This window comes from Arachis hypogaea, chromosome 13, assembly GCF_003086295.3.
Source record: "Arachis hypogaea cultivar Tifrunner chromosome 13, arahy.Tifrunner.gnm2.J5K5, whole genome shotgun sequence".
Lineage (NCBI taxonomy): Eukaryota > Viridiplantae > Streptophyta > Magnoliopsida > Fabales > Fabaceae > Arachis > Arachis hypogaea.
In genome coordinates this window covers 101,901,711-101,909,268 of record NC_092048.1, presented here as the reverse complement: position 1 = coordinate 101,909,268, position 7,558 = coordinate 101,901,711, and the positions used below count along the sequence as shown (strand labels likewise).

General features: G+C 36.9%; 1 non-coding gene across 1 annotated transcript; it reads left to right on the top strand.

Annotated features, from left to right (window-relative positions):
• Positions 1-5,576: 5,576 nt before the first annotated feature.
• On the top strand, positions 5,577-5,683 carry LOC112739092 (small nucleolar RNA R71). Its single transcript, XR_003170033.1, has one exon. It is a non-coding gene; the product is annotated as a small nucleolar RNA R71 (small nucleolar RNA).
• The last annotated feature ends 1,875 nt before the right edge of the window (positions 5,684-7,558 follow it).

Here is a 7,558-nt window from a genome sequence, read left to right as displayed (position 1 = left end):
GATTTTGTTTTCATTTTCTCTTGCTATCATGAATTCTCACTTTGGCTATGAGTTTGGTTCTAACTATGTTGTAGGAAATGAGAGCTTCAATGAGGATGTGTATCAAGGATGGGACAATCAAAGGTGGGAGGAGCCATATGTATATGATCAATCCTCATGGCAACAACCTCTACCAATGCACTATGAAGAAGAGCCATTCTATGATGCATATCAATCCAATGGCTTTGGTGAATCCCCTTGTGACTGGTGCACGAATTGTAAATCACACTTTTCACAATTCGTACCACTAACCAGCAAGTGCACTAGGTCGTCCAAGTAATACCTTACACGAGTAAGGGTCGAATCCCACGGAGATTGTTGGTTTGAAGCAATCTCTGGTTATCTTGTAAATCTCAGTTAGGAGGTCAATTATAATTATCAGTTGACTTGCAAATGAACAAGGGAACATAAAATAAATACTTTGTATGCAGTAATGGAGAATATGTTGGAGTTTTGGAGATGCTTTGTCTTCTGAATCTCTGCTTTCTCCCTGTCTTCTTCTTCACACACGCAAGGTTCCTCCTATGGCAAGCTGTGTGTTGGTGGATCACCGTTGTCAATGGTTACCATCCGTCCTCTCAGTGAAAAAGGTCCAGGTGCGCTATCACCGTACGGCTAATCATCTGTCAGATCTCGATCATGTCAGAATAGGATCCATTGATCCTTTTGCGTCTGTCACTACGCCCAACACTCGCGAGTTTGAAGCTCGTCACAGTCATTCAATCCCTGAATCCTACTCGGAATACCACAGACAAGGTTTAGACTTTCCGAATTCTCAAGAATGCTGCCAATGGATTCTAGCTTATACCACGAAGATTCTGATTAAGGAATCCAAGAGATATTCATTCAATCGAAAGTAGAACGGAGGTGGTTGTCAGGCACGCGTTCATAGGTTGAGAATGGTGATGACTGTCACGGATCATCACATCCATCATATTGAAGTGCGAATGAACATCTTAGATAGAAACAAGCGTGTTTGAATAGAAAACAGAAATAGTTGCAGTAATTCATCGAAACACACCAGAGCTCCTCACCCCCAACAATGGAGTTTAGAGACTCCTGCCGTCAGAGATTACAAAGTTCAGATCTAAAATGTCATGAGATGCAAAATAAATCTCTAAAAGTTGTTTAAATACTAAACTAGTAACCTATGTTTACAGAAAATGAGTAAACTATGATAAATAGTGCAGAAATCCACTTCTGGGGCTCACTTGGTGTGTGCTGGGGCTGAGACTTAAGCTTCTCACATGCTTGGGCTGTTTTGGGCGTTCAACACCAGGTTTTAACCTGTTTCTGGCGTTGAACTCCAACTTGTAACTTGTTTCTGGCGTTGGACGCCAGACTGCAACATGGAACTGGCGTTGAACGCCAGTTTACATCATCTATCCTTGAGAAAAGTATGGATTATTATATATTTCTGAAAAGCCCTGGATGTCTACTTTCCAACGCAATTGAGAGCGCACCATTTTAAGTTTCATAGCTCCAGAAAATCCACTTTGAGTGTAGGAAGGTCAGAACCCAACAGCATCAGCAGTCCTTTTTCAGCCTGAATCAGATTTTTGCTCAGCTCCCTCAATTTCAGCCAGAAAATACCTAAAATTACAGAAAAATACACAAACTTATAGTAAAGTCCAGAAATGTGATTTTTAATTAAAAAACTAATAAAAATATACTAAAAACCAACTAAATCATACTAAAAACTAAGTAAAAACAATGCCAAAAAGCGTATAAATTATCCGCTCATCACAACACCAAACTTAAATTGTTGCTTGTCCCCAAGCAACTAAAAACAAAGTAAGATAAAAAGAAGAGAATATACAATGAATTCCAAAAATATCTATGAAGATTAGTGTTAATTAGATGAGCGGGGCTATTAGCTTTTTGCTTCTGAACAGTTTTGGCATCTCACTTTATCCTTTGAAGTTCAGAATGATTGGCATCTATAGGAACTCAGAATTTAGATAGCGTTATTGATTCTCCTAGTTTAGTATGTTGATTCTTGAACACAGCTACTTTATGAGTCTTGGTCGTGGCCCTAAGCACTCTGTTTTCCAGTATTACCACCGGATACATACATGCCACAGACACATAACTGGGTGAACCTTTTCAGATTGTGACTCAGCTTTGCTAAAGTCCCCAATTAGAGGTGTCCAGGATTCTTAAGCACACTTTGTTTTTTTTTTTTTTTTTTGCTTTGGACCTCGACTTTAACCGCTCAGTCTCAAGTTTTCACTTGACACCTTCACGCCACAAGCACATGGTTAGGGACAGCTTGGTTTAGCCGCTAAGGCTAGGATTTTATTCCTTTAGGCCCTCCTATCCACTGATGCTCAAAGCCTTGGATCCTTTTTATTACCCTTGCCTTTTGGTTTTAAGGGCTATTGGCTTTTTGCTCTTGCCTTTTGGTTTAAAGAGCTTTTGGCTTTTTCTGTTTGCTTTTTCTTTTTCGTGCTCTCTTTTTTTTCGCATTTTTTTTTCTGCAAGCTTTGTTCTTCCCTGCTTTTTCTTGCTTCAAGAATCATTTTTATGATTTTTCAGATTATCAGATAACATGTCTCCTGTTCATCATTATTTCAAGAACCAACATATTTAACATTCATAAACAACAACTTCAAAAGACATATGCACTGTTCAAGCATTCATTCAGAAAACAAAAAGTATTGTCACCACATCAATATAATTAAACTAAGTTCAAGGATAAATTCGAAACTCATGTACTTCTTGTTCTTTTGAATTAAAAACATTTTTCATTTAAGAGAGGTAATGGATTCATATTCACTACTTTAAGGCATAGACACTTAAATACTAATGATCATGTAATGAAGACACAAACATGGATAAACATTTAACATAGAAAACAAAAAACAAAAAATTTAAGAACAAGGAATGAGTCCACCTTAGTGATGATGGCGTTTTCTTCTTGAGGAACCAATGATGTCCTTGAGCTCTTCTATGTCTCTTCCTTGTCTTTGTTGCTCCTCCCTCATTGCTTTTTGATCTTCTCTAATTTTATGAAGGATGATGGAGTGATCTTGATGTTCCACCCTTAGTTGCTCCCAATAATTGTGTGGAGGAAAATGTATCCCCTGAGGTATCTCAGGGATCTCTTGATTTGCAGTCAAATGTTCTACCACTGAGCTATAGACCCTTAATGGAAGCTTCTGTCTTCCCTTTCCTCTTTCTAGAGGTTTCTCTGGCCTTAGGTGCCATCAATGGTTATGGAAAAAAAAGAACTATGCTTTTACCACACCAAACTTAAAATGTTGCTCGCCCTCGAGCAAAAGAAGAAAGAATAGAAGAAGAAGAAGATGTGGAAGAATCTAGGATTATGAGGAGGGAAGGTGGGGATCCTGTGGGGTCCACAGATCCTGAGATGATCCTGTGAGGTCCACAGATCTTGAGGTGTCAAGGATTTACATCCCTGCACCAATTAGGCATGTAAAATGCCTTTGCATGCAATTCTGGAGTTTAAACGCCGAACTGATGCTTGTTCTGGGCGTTCAACGCCCAGATGCAGCATGTTTCTGGCGTTGAACGCCAGTTCTATGCTTGTTTCTGGTGTTCAGCACCAGATCCATGCTCTGTTCTGGCGTTGAACGCCAGCTAGATGCTCTTTACTGGCGTTTAAACGCCAGTAAGTCCTTCCTCCAGGGTGTGATTTTTCTTCTGCTGTTTTTGATTCTGTTTTTAATTTTTTTTTTATTTTGTGCTCCACATGATCATGAACAAAATAAAACATGAAAGAACAACAAAAGTAAAAATAAAATTAGATAAATAAAAATTGGGTTGCCTCCCAACAAGCGCTTCTTCAATGTCAATAGCTTGACAGTGGGCTCTCATGGAGCCTCACAGATGTTCAGAGTATTGTTGAGACTCCCCAACACCAAACTTAGAGTTTGGATATGGGAGTTCAACACGAAACTTAGAGTTTGGTTGTGGCCTCCCAACACCAAACTTAGAGTTTGACTGTGGGGGCTCTGGTTGACTCTGTTTTGAGAGAAGCTTACTATGCCTTTTTTCCATGTTTACAGAAGGATGTCCTTGAGTTTTAAACTCAAGGGAGTCCTCATTCAATTGAAGAACTAGTTCACTTCTGTTAACATCAATCACAGCTCTTGCTGTGGCTAGGAAGGGTCTTCCAAGGATGATGGATTCATCCTCATCCTTCCCAGTATCTAGGATTATGAAATCAGCACGGATGTAAATGCCATCAACCTTTACTAATATGTCCTCTACTTGTCCATAAGCCTATTTTCTGGAATTGTCTGCCATCTCTAATGAGATTTTAGCAGCTTGTACCTCAAAGATTCCCAATTTCTCCATTACAGAGAGTGGCATGAGGTTTATTCCTGACCCAAGGTCACATAGAGCCTTCTCAAAGGTTATGGTGCCTATCGTACAAGGTATTAGGAACTTTCCAGGATCCTATTTCTTCTGAGGCAATCTCAGTTGATCCAATGCATTTAGTTCATTGGTGAACAGGGGAGGTTCATCTCCCCAAGTCTCATTACAAAATAAATTGACATTCAGCTTCATGATTGCACCAAGGAACTTGGCAACTTGCTCTTTAGTAACATCCTCATTCTCTTCTGAAGAGGAATACTCATCAGAGCTCATGAAGGGTGTAAGGAGGTTTAATGGAATCTCTATGGTCTCTAGATAAGCCTCAGAGTCCTTTGGTTCCTTAAAGGAAAACTCCTTGTTGATCACGGGATGTCCCAGGAGGTCTTCCTCCTTGGGATTCACGTCCTCCCCTTCCTCTCTAGGTTCGGCCATGTTGACTATGTCAATGGCCTTGCACTCTCCTTTTGGATTTTCTTCTGTATTGCTTGGGAGAGCACTAGGAGGGGTTTCAGTGATCTTCTTACTCAGCTGGCCCACTTGTGCCTCCAAATTTCTAATGGAGGACCTTGTTTCATTCATGAAACTCAGAGTGGCCTTAGATAGATCAGAGACTAAGTTTGCTAAATTAGAGGTACTTTGTTCAGAGTTCTCTGTCTGTTGCTGAGTGGATGATGGAAAAGGCTTGCTATTGCTAAACCTGTTTCTTCCACCATTATTAAAGCCTTGTTGAGGCTTTTGTTGATCCTTCCATGAGAGATTTGGATAATTTCTCTATGAGGGGTTATAGGTGTTTCCATATGGTTCACCCATGTAGTTCACCTCTGCAATTGCAGGATTCTCAGGATCATAAGCTCTTCTTCAGAAGATGTCTCTTGAGTACTGTTGGATGCAGCTTGCATTCCATTCAGACTCTGAGAAATCATATTGACTTGCTGAGTCAATATTTTATTCTGAGCCAATATGGTATTCAGAGTATTAATTTCAAGAACTCCCTTCTTCTGAGGCGTCCCATTACTCACAGGATTCCTCTCAGAAGTGTACATGAACTGGTTGTTAGCAACCATGTCAATGAGTTCTTGAGCTTCTGCAGGCGTTTTCTTTAGGTGAATGGATCCACCTACAGAAGTATCCAATGACATCTTAGCTAATTCAGACAGACCATCATAGAATATATCTAGGATGGTCCATTCTGAAAGCATGTCAGAAGGACACTTTTTGGTCAATCTTTGTATCTCTTCCAAGCTTCATAGAGGGATTCACCTTCTTTCTGTCTGAAGGTTTGAACATCCACTCTAAGCTTACTCAGCTTTTGAGGAGGAAAGAACTTGGCTAAGAAAGCCTTGACCAGCTTATCCCAAGAGTTCAGGCTATCCTTAGGTTGAGAGTCCAACCATATTCTAGCTCTGTCTCTTACAGCAAACGGGAAAAGCATGAGCCTGTAGACTTCAGGATCTACTCCATTAGTCTTAACAGTATCACATATCTGCAAGAATTCAGTTTAAAACTGAAAAGGATCTTCGGATGGAAGTCCATGAAACTTGCAGTTTTGTTGCATCAGAGAAACTAATTGAGGTTTCAGCTCAAAGTTGTTTGCTCCAATGGTAGGGATGGAGATGCTTCTTCCATGTAAATTGGAATTAGGTGCAGTAAAGTCACCAAGCATCCTCCTTGCATTATTATTATTTTCGGCTGCCATCTCCTCTTCTTGTTCGAAAATTCCTGTAAGGTTGTCTTTGGATTGTTGTATTTTAACTTCTCTTAGTTTCCTTTTTAGAGTCCTTTCAGGTTCAGGATCTGCTTCAACAAGAATGTTCTTGTCCTTGCTCCTGCTCATATGACAAAGAAGGGAATAACAAAGAAAATATGGAATCCTCTATGTCACAGTATAGAGATTCCTTTGGGTGAGTAGAAGAAGGAAAGAATGTAATGTAAGGAAAGAGAAGGGAGGAGAATCCAAACACAAGGGTGAGGATAACAGAGATATGAGATGAAGAGAAGTATTAGTAAGTAATTAAATAAATAGAGGAAGATGAGGGAGAGGGAATTTCGAAAATTAATTTTGAAAAAGTGTTAATGATTTTCGAAAATTAAGATAAAATGAAAATTAAAATTAAAAATTGAAACAATTAATTAATTAAAAAGAATTTTTGAAAAAGAGGGAGGTATTTTCGAAAATTAGAGAGGGATAGTTAGTTAGGTAGTTTTGAAAAAGATAAGAAACAAACAAAAAGTTAATTAGTTAGTTGAAACAAATTTTGAAAATCAATTTTTAAAAGATAAGAAGATAAGAAGTTAGAAAAGATATTTGAAAAAGATAAGATAAAAAGATATTTTTGAAAAGATATGATTGAAATTAGTTTCGAAAAAGATTTGATTTTTAAAATCACAATTAATGACTTGATTCACAAGAAATCACAAGATATGATTCTAGAACTTAAAGTTTGAATCTTTCTTAACAAGCAAGTAACAAACTTGAAATTTTTGAATCAAAACATTAATTGTTGAAGATATTTTCGAAAATTATGAGATAAAATAAAAAAAGATTTTTGAAAAATATTTTTATAATTTTCAAAAATAAATAAGAAAAAAATGAAAAAGATTTTGATTTTTGAAAAAGATTTTGAAAAAGATAAGATTTTTAAATTGAAAATTTGATTTGACTCATAAAAACAACTAGATTTTAAAAATTTTTGAAAAAGTCAATCCAAATTTTCGAAATTTATGAGTGAAAAAGGGAAAGATATTTTTTTGAATTTTGAATTTTTAATGAAGAAAGAAAAAAACATGAAAAAGACTTAATGTATGAAAATTTTGGATTAAAACATGTGATGTATGCAAGAACACTATGAATGTAAGACCCAGAACTTTTGAAAAGTCTTATTATGATCAAGTCTCAAATCATATAGTTATTTATAGCCTTAATTTCGGAAATCATTTTATTAAAGATAATTAAGGCAAGTTTTGATTTATTGAATTTGAGATAAGATATGGTTATTATCCAATTTCACAATTATTGGATTATTTTCTATATTCAGAGTATAAAGTTGGTAGTTGTGAAATAATAAGGATTTCTATATGATTTGAATTAAATAAGTAATATTTTCAATATTAATACTGATACTTTGGAAAATAAGGGATTTAATTATATTACTTCTAATTATTTGATTTGGATATT